A 15,122-nucleotide genomic window follows, 5' to 3' on the forward strand; every position below is an offset into this window, starting at 1 on the left:
CTCATGATCCTTGGACGGGGCTTGTTCAAGCATGGCCCATGCCCTGGTCCGCTCCGTCCACCCTCGGTGCTCTGCCGGCATACTCAGGTGCCTGGCAACCCGGCCTTCGGCCGCCTACTGGTGCTCCCGGGGTTCTCAACCCCCGACAGCCGGCCACTGCCTATCACGCCGCCCCGACGTATGCTCCTTATGGTCATTACACCACCGACGGCGGCGCCTACTACACACCTCAGCCGGCCCTGCTCCCGACGCCACCCCCACCACAGCCGGCCAATGCCTACTACACTCCCCAGCCGGCCCTACTGCCTTCACCATCGTATCCGCCGGCACTGCTTCCGACGCCACCCTCACCTGCGACGCCGAGCTGGGATCAAGCTGCCTTTCTCCAGGCCATGAATAACTTTGCTGCACAAGGAAACTCAGGTACGGATTGGATCTTTGATTCAGGGGCCTCTAGTCATATGTCTGCATCTAGTAATTGGTTATCTTCTTGCACTAAATCTCCTTTCCCTTCCATTATCCTTGGAGATGGATCATCTATTCCTATATATTGTGTTGGTCAGGCTCAACTTCCCTCTTCCACCAAACCTCTTTTACTTCGCGATGTTCTAGTTGCACCCGCCCTCATTAAAAATCTTATCTCTGTTCGCCAATTTACTAGCGACAATCTAGTTTCGGCTGAATTTGACCCTTTTGGTTTATCTGTGAAAGATTACCTGACCAAGGCCGAGATCGCTCGCTTCAATAGCTCCGGTGATCTTTATTCTCTTAATGGAGTTCCTGCCGCCACCCCTCCAACATCCATGCTGGCCTCCGTCGATCTCTGGCATCGTCGCCTGGGCCATCCCAACCCCGCCGTCTTAGCTTCTATGCTTAGTGAATTTACCATACCATGTAATAGGGACTCTCATAATTTTGTGTTTTGCGAGTCTTGTCAATTAGGCAAACATGTGCGTCTTCCCTTTAGTTCCTCTAGTTCTTGTAGCACTTATCCCTTTGAATTAATACATTGTGATTTATGGACCTCTCCCATTGCAAGTGTTTCGGGTTTTAAATACTACCTTGTTATCCTAGATGATTTCACCCACTTTGTCTGGACTTTTCCTCTACGCAACAAATCCGAGGTCCATTCTCTTTTCCTTAATTTTCAACGCTATGTGTCTGTTCACTTCTTCCTCCCAATTCGCTTTATCCAATGTGACAATGGTCGCGAGTTTGATAACATTAAAAATCGTACTTTCTTCTTACAACATGGCATCCTGCTTAGGTTCTCATGTCCCTACACCTCCCCTCAAAATGGTAAAGCAGAACGCTCTCTTCGCACCCTCAATGATATAGTTCGCACTCTCCTCATTCAATCATCTATGCCTCCCAAGTTTTGGGCTGAAGCCCTACACATGGCCACCTTCCTTCTAAATATCGACCTTCTAAAACTAAACCCAACACTACTCCCTATTATTCCCTCTTTCTTTCCCACCCCGACTACTCCGCGGTTCGTGCTTTCGGCTGTCTCTGTTTTCCCAATGCCTACGCCACTTCTGCAAATAAATTGTCACCACGCTCTATCCCATATGCTTTTCTCGGCTTCTCTGACGAGCACAAAGGCTATCGCTGTCTCGACCTTCACACCGGACACGTTCATGTCTCTCGTCATGTCACGTTTGCTGAGCACATTTTTCCTTTCTCACAACGCACTACTACACCATCCAACACCCCTAGCTCCGCAAACACCCCCTCTCCCCGTCCTTTCCAACTATATACTCCCCTACCTGCCGAACACAACTTATCACCACCACCATTAACACCCACCATAGCCAATCCCAACCATACACTCACCCCACCCGAGACGTCCCCAACACCCCTGACCCCTGCTCCCTCCCCAACACCCAGCCCTGCTCCCACTCCACCACCCAGCCCTGCTCCCACTCCACCACCCAGCCCTACTCCTTCGTCCGACTCTTCCGCTGCGCCGGACTCACCAGTACCCACCTTACCCCCTCGTGCTATTCCTACAGCAGCCCCGATTAATGATCATCGCATGCGTACTAGGGCCAAATCAGGATTTCATCAACCCCAAGACCGCCTAAACCTTCATACCTCCGTATCTCTCACTTCTCTTCCAAAGAATTACAAAACTGCTCTACTTGATCCCAATTGGGCCGCTGCCATGCAAGAAGAATATAATACTTTACTTCAAAACAACACCTGGCAACTTGTTCCTCGTCCTCCCAATACCAATATTGTTTCTGGCAAATGGATTTTTCGCCAAAAGTTCCACTCCGATGGGAGCCTCTCACGATATAAAGCCAGGTGGGTTTGTCGTGGCTTTTCTCAGCAACAAGGAATTGATTACGAAGAAACCTTCTCTCCTGTTGTTAAACCTAGCACCATTCGCACCGTTTTTAGTGTTGCTGTCTCCTCTTCATGGCCCATTCACCAACTTGATGTTAAAAATGCTTTCCTCCATGGTTCCCTTCAAGAAACTGTCTACTGCCAGCAACCTCTGGGTTTTGAAAATCCATCCTTTCCAACTCATGTATGTCTTCTTCAGAAATCTCTCTACGGTCTTAAACAGGCCCCACGAGCTTGGTTTCAACGCTTCTCCTCCTTCATTCAAACAATAGGCTTCACTCCATCTCTCTCCGACACCTCTCTTTTTGTGTATCATCAAACTTCTGACACTGCCTATTTACTTCTCTATGTAGATGATATCATTCTTACCGCCTCCTCTCAAAAGTTCTTAGATCATATTGTCTCTCTTCTTAGATCTGAATTTTCTATGACTGACCTAGGACTCCTTCATCATTTCTTAGGCATTGCTGTTGTTCGAGATTCCACCAGCCTTTTTCTTTCCCAACGCCAGTATATTCTTGATCTTCTTAATCGTGCTGGTATGCTTGACTGTCAATCATCTCGCACTCCTGTCGATGCTAGTTTTAAACTTTCAGCTACCGGTGAACCCTTTTCCGATCCTACTCTCTATCGTAGCCTAACAGGTGCTCTCCAATATCTCACCATTACTCGTCCTGAAATCTCTTTTGATGTTCAACAAGCATGTCTCTATATGCATGATCCCCGGGTTCCTCACTGTAATCATGTTAAACGCATTCTTCGGTATTCAAAAGGAACTCTCAATCATGGTCTCCACCTCAATAATTCTTCTCCAAACTCGCTTACCGCATACTCTGATGCAGACTGGGCTGGTTGTCCTGACACTCGAAGGTCCACTTCCGGTTTTTGTGTTTTTCTTGGTAACAGTTTGATTTCTTGGTCTTCGAAAAGACAGGTTACAGTCTCACGTTCGTCGGCCGAGGCTGAGTATCGCGCTGTGGCACATGCCGTTGCAGATACAATCTGGATTCGGCAGTTACTCTCCGAGCTACACAGGCCTATTGAGCAGGCCACTATTGTCTACTGTGACAACATATCAGCAGTCTACATGACCAGCAATCCAGTTTAACACCGACGCACAAAGCATATTGAGATTGATATTCATTTTGTTCGTGAAAAGGTTGCTCTTGGTCAGGTTCGGGTGCTTCATGTTTCCTCTACGGCTCAGTTTGCTGACATTTTCACCAAGGCACTGGCTACTAAGCCGTTTCAAGATATCTGTTTCAGTCTCAACGTCGTCGAGCCTGCCGTTGATACTGCGGGGGGATGTTAGAGTAGTCATTATGGTATACGACTTCTAGTCCAAGTCAGTTTTGTACCCCTACCCCAAGTCGGTTTGTACCCTCTTATATACTCTTGTATGCCGCACCAAATCATCAATAAGCAACAGTTTTATTCAGCTTTCAGAACGGATGAATCTGGTAGTTCAGGCAGCAGCACAGATAGCGGCGATTCAGACCTGGATCATGTTGGTCCACAAGAGAGTTGTTCGTATAGGTGACAAACCTGTCATCCGTTATGGTCCAATGTTCATCTGGGATGATGTCCAAACAAATAAAAGGTATAAATTTGAGTGAAACCTAACTTTTTTTTTGACAGAACTTCTCCTCCTTTATTCACTTAGCAAAAGAGTGGCATCGTTTACAAGTAATGAAAGCAGTACATCCGGTGCTGAATCCATCTAGATAGAAGGAGGAGGAAACTTAACTATCCTAGCGAGTTCATGAGCTACTTTATTACTCTCTCTATTATAATGATCATAAATTACATGATTAAAATCTGACGACATGAAATAGCAATCATCAATAATTGCACTTGCCACCAAACCTAACATAATTTTCGTGCTATATAGGAGTGCCAAAAAAATGATTTGTATTGGTCTATTTTGTACCCATTGCAACGTACCGGCATGCACTTTGCTAGTTGAGCACACAATTCGTGGAAAGTGTGTGCCCGGCTAGGGAAAAAAACTGAATGGAATGCACAAAAGAAAAACATGCCCAAGGCATATCTGAAGGCCGAAACAGAGTCAACAGCACACATGATCAGAAATGCGCACGAGAGAGAAACCACTTTCTTTTGGGGAGAAACCACCTTTCTTGATCACCAGTGAACGGACCCATCTGATTTGCTGGTCTTATCATGATCGAGCTCTGGTCTTGTCGAATCGGCACCATCCGGGTCCAGCAGAACGTGGACGCGGTACCTGTAGCCGTTTTTTAGCGCACACATTTCTGCTGCATGCGTGCATACGTATGCGTCGACATGACACACGACATCATGGCTGCTCGAATGAAACTCTCCGCGCGACCGGTCGGCCCCACGCCTTTATTTACCCACTTGCACGCAGAATTTGTGTGTGCAAACGGGGCCGTAACTTTTGAACTCTCCTTTCCCTGATCAATTGCACTCAGCAGCTGTGGGCAGGCATCTGGCGCCGCCGCGGCGACAACCACGCAGCCAGCGCAAGGCGAGCAAAGGCCACCACCAGCTCGCCGCCGGCGTAGATCACACGGCTACCACCGAAGCTTTTCGCCGGACACTTCTTCTGCTGCCCAGTTGCACGTATTCTAAAGCTGCGGCTCTTCGACTGGGTTAAGGAGCATCCTGACTGAACTTTCTGCGCCACGGCTCGTGCTTGCCTTACGGGCGTCACGTCCTTGTCCCTCCAACGTTTGGGAGGTAGTTAGCTTAACTGGCGGTGAAGCCCAGACCGGCTTGTGATGGTCGTCCGTGTCGGGGCGTGCCGGCCCGGCCGCCGCAGTAGATCATTCGTGCCTATGTGGAAAGTGGCGTGACCTAGCTGGTAGTGCGGTAGGCCTCGAGGAGCCAATGAATTTGAGGCTGCGGCCTCCCCAATACACCTCGTGGGCCGCCGTGCACCCCACCCACCCGCCCGCGCATAAGAGCAAGTACAATAGAGCTGACTCAGTCGGCTATAAGGATTAAATTAATATATTTGTACTTAGTTGGAGGAAAGAGAAGAGGAGAGAGAAGGTAAGCGGGCTCTTCGTGAAGAGCCAGCTCTAGCACGTGCTCCTAGGCACTTTGTGAGAATGAAAGGTGGGCCACATAATAAAAAAAGTAGTACACTCTTTTGATGTACTATTATACATGTTGGCTATAAAATGGACTGGAAATGACATGGCACTGGCTTATAGCCAGCAGCTGGCTATACTATTAACCATGCTCTAATAGTATAGCCAGCTGCCGGCTACAAGCCAATGCCGTGTCATCTACAGCCCATCTTATAGCCAACATGTACAATAGTAGATCAAATAAATGTACTATTTTTTTATTATGTGGCCCATCTTTCATTCTCACAAAGTGCCTAGGAGCACGTGCTAGAGCTGGCTCTTCACGAAGAGCCCGCTTACCTTCTCTCTCCTCTTCTCTTTCCTCCAACTAAGCAGAAATATACTAGTTTATTCCTTATAGCCCGCTGACTCAGCTCTATTATACTTGATCTAAAGAGCTGTTTAATAGAAGAGCCCACACTGGCTATATACTAGTGCCACATCATCTTATAGTCTTCCTACAATAGTCTGGCTGTAGATTAAGGGGGTGTTTGGTTCCAGGGACTTTTTGTGTTGGGACTAAAAAAAGTCCCTAACAAACCAAACAGGGGGACTTTTTTGGGACTTTTTGCTAAAAGTCCTTAGAAGCACCTCCTTAAGAGTCTTTTTCAAAAAGTCCTAGGGACTAGAAAAAGTGCTAAGACTAGAAAACCAAACACCACCTAATTACTAGGCTGTCTATAGCATTCAATGCTTGCATGTGGACCGAGAAAAGGAGACTTACATGATTTGTAGGTGGGAAGGAACGTGGCTTTTAGCCTTCACACATGCTGCATGCTGGCTACATGTGCTCATATATTGTGCTGCAGCCGGGCGCTAGATGGAGCGTCGGCTCTTGTCTCTCTCCTACCTCCTCTCTCCTCTAGCTGTGATTTGGCTGATGTGGAGTAGTTTATAGCCTGCTGAGTAGGATCTATTGTACTTGCTCTAAACTATCATGGCCGCACCAAAACCTATTCAGTGCTCCAGGCGTCGGTTACGAGAGCCCATTAAGATTCGCTCCTTGGCTCTCTCTCACTTCCCTTCCTACTCCCTCGGTCACAGTTTACAAGGTACGTATCAACAATCTTTCGGACCAAGGTGATTAGCGATTGGACTGAAAATAGCACCGGGAGTTATACCATGGCGCCTAATTACTGGAGAAATTAATGTGTACACACATGCATGGAGTGCTTTCAATCCACGTACATGCATGCATGCATTTATTCCACACCGCCAACACACCTGCATGGACAGAAAATTGTGGGCTTGATTGCGGTTACGATGCCCTAATTAATTGGACATTAAACCAAACACGCCTAAAATCCCCCCGGTGGTGGAAATGCATGAGAATTGAAGCGCGCCGTGTAAACTGTGACGGAGGGAGTACTTTGTTCGCTCGCTTCCATTTTTTTTGCTAGATTGTGCTGTGCTACTAGTTCATAAGACAACAAAAAAATTCGGGTTTTTGCGATTTTGAATATGTTCGTGAAATAAAAAAATCATGAATTTTATTCAATGTTTGTGGGTCTAAAAAAAGTCATGAATTAGAAAAAAAATGAAAGAAAAGGTTCACAAAAATAAAAAATCATGAATTTTGAAGAAAGCTCAACGTTTTGGAAAACTCATAAATTTGAAAAAGCTCATGAATTTGAAAACCAATACTGATTTGAAAAGAGTTCACAAATTTGAGAGGTTCCCAATAATTGAAAAGGAATCAAGAATTTTAAAAATTCACCAAACCTAAAAAAAGATTAATGAATTTGACTAAAAAATCATGGATTTTAAAATAGTGCACAAAGTCAAAAATATTTAAATAGTTCTTCAAAGTTTGCAAAATTAATATTTTAAAAATGAATAAAATACAAAAAAAGGAAAATGATACTAAAAAGGTAAATAAAAACAAAAACAAAAAACCATAAAAAGATTTGGAAGCGTCTAGAAGCTTCACAAAACCCACTGGAAGCTTCTAGAAGCTTCAAAAGACCGGATGTTGCAAATGTTTTCGTCAACGAAAAAAGCGAACCTACATGGCCCATCTCCTACGTAGGTGCTGGCAGGGGTGTGTGCAAGTTAGTAAACATGCCTATAAATGAGGCCTTCAGCGCAAAATAGAAATTGAGGCTGCCTTTAGTGCAAACTGCAAACCGGCGCGCACACACACCCTCCTCCACTGGGCCTCGGCCCATTTACGTTTTTTTTTCTTCTTCTTCGACCACACATGACACTGTTTCATTTTTCTCGGAAGCAACCCAGCCGGTTTTGTGAAGCTTCTAGAAGCTTACGGCTAGTATGGGAAGCTTTGAGAAGCTTCTGTTCGGGTTTATCTCAAATCTTTTTGGGTTCTCCGCGGTCTTTTTTTCATAATCCCCAAACTTTATTCAAATTCGTGAACTTTTTCAAAATATATTAACCTTTTTTCAAACTGCTTTTTTTTCTAAATCCATTAAATTGTGAATTTTTTGAATTTGCAAACTCTTTCAAATCCATTAAGAAATTGAACTCATGATTTTTTTAATTTGTGGACTTTATTTTTTGGATCCTTTTTAAAACGAATTTTCTTGAAAAATCAACAGCCAACCGGCCAACGGTGGACCGGTCAATCGTGACCAGCGAACCGGGAAAACTGCTTGTCCCCGAGCGAGCGTTAACCTCCTTGTTGGGTCGGCCCATGATGGGGAGTGCATGAGCGATGGCTACACTCCTCGCGCTTAAGACTTTAGGGACGAGTTGTCCGAGGCCACACAAGTCTAAGCGTCTCTGCCGCACACAAGTACCAACCGTCGACGACTATACCATGTGATATGTATGTCTGTCATGTATAATATACAAACAAAAAGGCTTACTTTGATCATGGATACATACATATGCATGTCTTGCGGCTGACGGTTAACTTTTCAGCTAGCTTCGCCAAATCACCAGTTGGTGCCCTTTTAAAAAAAAATCTCTGGGGAGAGAATCCCCACCTGAATGTATGTCAAGGAAGCTCGCAAACTAGCGAGAGGTGAGATAAGTCTCGCCATAGGCGGGCGAGGATCTCCATATAAATGAATCGACATACATGTATTGCAGTATTGTGAAATGTAGATCAAGCCTGAGTATTAAAGTCTCAATGCAACTACGCTAACTAGCAATCTCCCTGTAGTACATTGAGAGATTCCATCTTTCAATCAAAAACTATTAGTTTAACTAGATGTTAGTTGCGTGAAAAATGAATTTGGGTTAGCCGATTTTTTTTCCTAAAAACAGAGGAGGCGCGATGGAGCATTGAGGCCATGCCGGGGCGAGCGTAGTGAGGCTCAGGGATGCCGACAAGGCCTCAACCAGGAGCGGGTCGTAGCCACCGACGAGCCAACGAAGGCAGGTTTGAAGGTTGATGGTTCTAGGTGTCGGGGGGCAGGTTCACTCGGGAAATATGGTGGTGCACCAATAGAGGAATGCCCATGGTGGCATTAGCATGGAGGTGTGCGGCAGGGTAGGGAGGGCGGGGTGGCAAGACCAGTGTTGGACTGCTGCATGACGTGGCATTTTCCCGTCAATACCTATATGTGGATAGCTTACATTACAGAGATCCCAATCCCGGTTTAGGCCCTCGGATCGAGGTAATACCCTACTTCCTACTTGTGTATTGATGATCCCTCATATGAGAACTAGGGCTTGTGTTTACAAGGGGTCGACCGCATTCCTAGCCTAATATGAAGAGGGTCTACCTCCCCCCCCCCCCCAAGGTGGTGACGCACTCTAGTTGTTGGTGGACGTTGAGTTGCAGTCTTGGGCCGCTCTATTGTCTTAGAGATTTATGCAACATTGACATCTTGACCGTTCAGTCATTAGAACTTATCGGATGATCATATCCATGATCCTCATTTCGTCACCTTGTGAACACATCTTAACTGTTGATCACCTCGTGACCCATATCTTTTCAACTCTAGATCACATTTGTGATCAGAACATGTCCTTGTGTTTAGCCAACTTACAGTTGTGAGTTCATTTTCCATTGGCATTGACCACTTAGTGTGACCTAGTACGAACAATGTCCAGCACCGTGGAGTCAGCTATTTGAATAGATTTATACACTCTGCAGTGGTGCACTTTATCTACACCATGGACTCCGCTGACATAACTGCCTGACATATGCTACTCTTAAAGTGTCACTAACATGATTGCCCATGTGATGTCATGGATGAGAGATACCGGGCCCCTTCACCAAATCCATGGCACTGCCATGCCCGTGGCACCACCACATTAGTGGCTTAATCTATCCCCTCCGGGGTTCATTCATTTATATAGTGTATAACCATACCGACCCAGGTTCCCGTAATTAGACGCCGGCTACCAGGCCAGAGCACACTAGTCTAAGATTTTCCATTCATCGACACTGATAACCCACAAGTGTAGGGGGTCTATCGTAGACTTTTTGATAAGTGAGAGTGTCGAACCCAACGAGGGATAAAAAGAATTGGTTGATGGAACTAGCAAGAGTTCACTGTAAAAGCTGCAAAGAATGTTTGATGGTTTGTTTGAAAGCAAGATTAATTGCAAGAAAAAAATAGTAACAAAAGTTCAATGGTACAGCAAGTGGCCAAATGTTTTACTTATAAAGATGAAGGCGTTCTCGAGGACATATGCGAGTTTCACCAAGTTACATTCATCCAGTTCCATTGAGTTACCATTCATTGCTTTGATAGTTTGTTGTGCGGTGGAACCTATGATAGTGTGATATTCTTACTTGAACAAACAACATACTTGTGATTATACACTCTATGCAAGCATCCGCAGATATATGAGAATAATTAATATAACATCTAACCAAGCAATAAACTCTAGGGTTCTGACACTCCTCATGAAACAGTTCATAAATTTCACTCCAGCCACCCATCCATAAATAAACTAATTAGACGATGCTCTCCTCTAGGCCCATAAAGATGAAGTGATATGCAGCCGATGTTCACACATCACCACAGCACAATTCAAAACATTGAACTAGTTTCAACTTCACAAGATTACTAGCAACAAGGTTTATCCCATGTCCTCAAGAATGTAACAGACTACTCACAACAAATCATATGGATCATGATCAGTGGGGATGAATATATGATTAATAATCTAAACATATGAATATTTCACTAATAAAACTTATAAGCATCAAATGCAAGGAGTAATCAACACCAGATGATATACTCAGCAAAGGATGTGAGATAAAAGTTCATAAAACAGAAAGCTAGGGTTGAGGGAGTTTATGGAGATGACGGTGTTGATGAAGACATTGATGAAGATGATGATCCCAATGATGATTAGAGTTTTGGCGATGATGATGGCTTCAAATTTCCCCTCTCAAAGGGATGGATCTCCGGCTGAATCAGCCCGCTCGAGGGCAAAAGTGCTCCACCTCGTAGTGGCGGCGGGAAAATCCCAGATTAATTCCTGTGAAGTTTTAGGTTAGCATGGAGTTATAGTTCAGAGGGCGTCGAGAGGCGTGTGGGAGCCCTGTGCCCCCTGGCCCATCTCCCGGCACCTGGCTTATTTTCCTCCAAAAATAATTCAGTAAAAATCCCCGGTCTTTTTGGAGCTCTGAAAAAATAATTTCTCTCTTGTTGTTTTGCCCCTGTTTTCCTGTTGTCCAGTAATTTCTTAAGAATTTTCCTCTCCGTGTGTTAAATGCAAATTGAAGAAAAAATGCATTAGAATTGTGCAAAATTTCATTGATAAAGAGTAAATTATTATAAAAAAATAGTGATGCAAAATGGACTTATCAGACAACATTAAGAGGCATATGAAAAAACTAAGTTAGGGCTGACAAGGAGTCTCGAAATGGCGGAGACGTAAAGATTGATATATTGGACGACTATATTCGGACTTCGGAAAGGTTCCGAGTGATTCGGGTATTTTTCGGAGTACCGGAGAGTTACGGGAATTCGTATTGGGCCTTAATGGGCCATACGGGAAAGGAGAAAAAGGCCCCAAAGGTTGGCCGCACCCCTCCCCATGGTCTAGTCCGAATTGGACTAGGGAGGGGGGCGCCCCCTTCCTTCTTTCTCCTTCTCCCTTCCATTTTCCTACTCCAACAAGGAAAGGAGGAGTCCTACTCCCGGTGGGAATAGGACTCCCCCCTTGGCGCGCCCTCCTCCTTGGCCGGCGGCCTCCCCCTTGCTCCTTTATATACGGGGGCAAGGGGGCACCCCACAGACACAACAATTGATCATTGATCTCTTAGCTGTGTGCGGTGCCCCCCTCCACCATATTACACCTCGATAATATCGTAGCGGTGCTTAGGCGAAGCCCTGCGTCGGTAGAACATCATCATCGTCACCACGCCGTCGTGCTGACGAAACTCTCCCTCAACACTCGGCTGGATCGGAGTTCGAGGGACGTCATCGAGCTGAACGTGTGCTGAACTCGGAGGTGCCGTACGTTCGGTACTTGATCGGTCGGATCGTGAAGACGTACGACTACATCAACCGCGTTGTGTTAACGCTTCCGCTATCGGTCTACGAGGGTACGTGGACAACACTCTCCCCTCTCGTTGCTATGCATCACCATGATCTTGCGTGTGCGTAGGAAATTTTTTGAAATTACTACGTTCCCCAACAGTGGCATCCGAGCCAGGTTTTATGCGTTGATGCTATGCACGAGTAGAACACAAGTGAGTTGTGGGCGATATAAGTCATACTGCTTACCAGCATGTCATACTTTGGTTCAGCGGTATTGTGAGATGAAGCGGCCCGGACTGACATTACGCATACGCTTACGCGAGACTGGTTTCACCGTTGCGAGCACTCGTTGCTTAAAGGTGACTGGCGGGTGTCGGTCTCTCTCACTTTAGTTGAACCGAGTGTGGCTACGCCCGGTCCTTGCGAAGGTTAAAACAGCACCAACTTGACAAACTATCGTTGTGGTTTTGATGCGTAGGTAAGAACGGTTCTTGCTAAGCCCGTAGCAGCCACGTAAAACTTGCAACAACAAAGTAGAGGACGTCTAACTTGTTTTTGTAGGGCATGTTGTGATGTGATATGGTCAAGACATGATGCTATATTTTATTGTATGAGATGATCATGTTTTGTAACCGAGTTATCGGCAACTAGCAGGAGCCATATGGTTGTCGCTTTATTGTATGAAATGCAATCGCCATGTAATTGTTTTACTTTATCACTAAGCGGTAGCGATAGTCATAAAGCAATAAGTTGGCGAGACAACAACGATACTACGATGGAGATCAAGGTGTCGCGCCGGTGACGATGGTGATCATGACGGTGCTTCGGAGATGGAGATCACAAGCACAAGATGATGATGGCCATATCATATCACTTATATTGATTGCATGTGATGTTAATCTTTTATGCATCTTATCTTGCTTTGATTGACGGTAGCATTATAAGATGATCTCTCACTAAAATTTCAAGATAAAAGTGTCCCTGAGTATGCACCGTTGCGAAAGTTCTTCGTGTTGAGACACCACGTGATGATCGGGTGTGATAGGCTCTACGTTCAAATACAACGGGTGCAAAACAGTTGCACACACGGAATACTCAGGTTAAACTTGACGAGCCTAGCATATGCAGATATGGCCTCGGAACACGGAGACCGAAAGGTCGAGCGTGAATCATACAGTAGATATGATCAACATAGTGATGTTCACCATTGAAACTACTCCATCTCACGTGATGATCGGACATGGTTTAGTTGATTTGGATCACGTAATCACTTAGATGATGAGAGGGATGTCTATCTAAGTGGGAGTTCTTAAGTAATATGATTAATTGAACTTAAATTTATCATGAACTTAGTCCTGATAGTGTTTTTGCAAATTATGTTGTAGATCAATAGCTCGTGTTGTTGCTTCCCTGTGTTTATTTTTGATATGTTCCTAGAGAAAATTATGTTGAAAGATATTAGTAGCAAAGATGCGGATTGGATCCGTGATCTGAGGATTATCCTCATTGCTGCACAGAAGAATTATGTCCTTGATGCACCGCTAGGTGACAGACCTATTGCAGGAGCAGATGCAGACGTTATGAACGTTTGGCTAGCTCAATATGATGACTACTTGATAGTTTAGTGCACCATGCTTAACGGCTTAGAATCGGGACTTCAAAGACGTTTTGAACGTCATGGACCATATGAGATGTTCCAGGAGTTGAAGTTAATATTTCAAGCAAATACCCGAGTTGAGAGATATGAAGTCTCCAATAAGTTCTATAGCTAAAAGATGGAGGAGAATAGCTCATGCAGTGAGCATGTGCTCAGATTGTCTGGGTACTACAATCGCTTGAATCAAGTGGGAGTTAATCTTCCAGATAAAATAGTGATTGACAGAATTCTCTAGTCACCATCACCAAGTTAGTAGAACTTCGTGATGAACTATAGTATGCAAGGGATGACGATAGTAATTCCCGAGCTCTTCGTGATGCTGAAATCGACGAAGGTAGAAATCAAAAAAAACATCAAGTGTTGATGGTTGACAAGACCACTAGTTTCAAAAAAAGGGCAAAGGGAAGAAGGGGAACTTCAAGAAGAACGGCAAGCAAGTTGCTGCTCAAGTGAAGAAGCCTAAGTCTAAGCCTGAGACTAAGTGCTTCTACTACAAAGGGACTGGTCACTGGAGGCGGAACTACCCCAACTATTTGGTGGATAAGAAGGATGGCAAAGTGAACAAAGGTATATTGGATATACATGTTATTGATATGTACTTTACTAGTGTTTATAGCAACCCCTCGGTATTTGATACTGGTTCAGTTGCTAAGAGTAGTAACTCGAAACGGGAGTTGCAGAATAAACAGAGACTAGTAAAAGGCGAGGTGACGATGTGTGTTGGAAGTAGTTCCAAGATTGATATGATCATCATCGCACACTCCCTATACTTTCGGGATTAGTGTTGAACCTAAATAAATGTTATTTGGTGTTTGCGTTGAGCATGAATATGATTTGATCATGTTTGTTGCAATACGGTTATTCATTTAAATTAGAGAATAATTGTTGTTCTGTTTACATGAATAAAACCTTCTATGGTCATACACCCAATAAAATGGTTTGTTGGAGCTTGATCGTAGTGATACACATATTCATAGTAATGAAGCCAAAAGATGCAAAGTTAATAATGATAGTGCAACTTATTTGTGGCACTGCTGTTTAGGTCATATTGGTGTAAAGCGCATGAAGAAACTCCATACTGATGGATTTTGGAATCACTTGATTATGAATCAGTTGATGCTTGCGAACCGTGCCTCATGGGCAAGATGACTAAAACGCCATTCTCCGGAACTATGGAGAGAGCAACAGATTTGTTGGAAATCATACATACAGATGTATGTGGTCCGATGAATATTGAGGCTCGTAGCAGGTATCATTATTTTCTGACCTTCACAGATGATTTGAGCAGACATGGGAATATCTACTTAATGAAACAGAAGTCTGAAACATTTGAAAAGTTCATATAATTTCAGAGTGAAGCGGAAAATCATCGTAACAAGAAAATAAAGTTTCTGCGATCTGATCGTGGAGAAGAGTATTTGAGTTACGAGTTTGGCCTTCAGTTAAAACAATGTGAAATAGTTTCACTACTCACGCCACCTGGAACACCACGGTGTAATGGTGTGTCCGAACATCGTAACCGTACTTTATTAGATATGGTGCAATATATGATGTCTCTTACCGATCTACCACTATCGTTTTGGGGTT

Source organism: Aegilops tauschii, chromosome 2, assembly GCF_002575655.3.
Source record: "Aegilops tauschii subsp. strangulata cultivar AL8/78 chromosome 2, Aet v6.0, whole genome shotgun sequence".
Taxonomy (NCBI): domain Eukaryota; kingdom Viridiplantae; phylum Streptophyta; class Magnoliopsida; order Poales; family Poaceae; genus Aegilops; species Aegilops tauschii.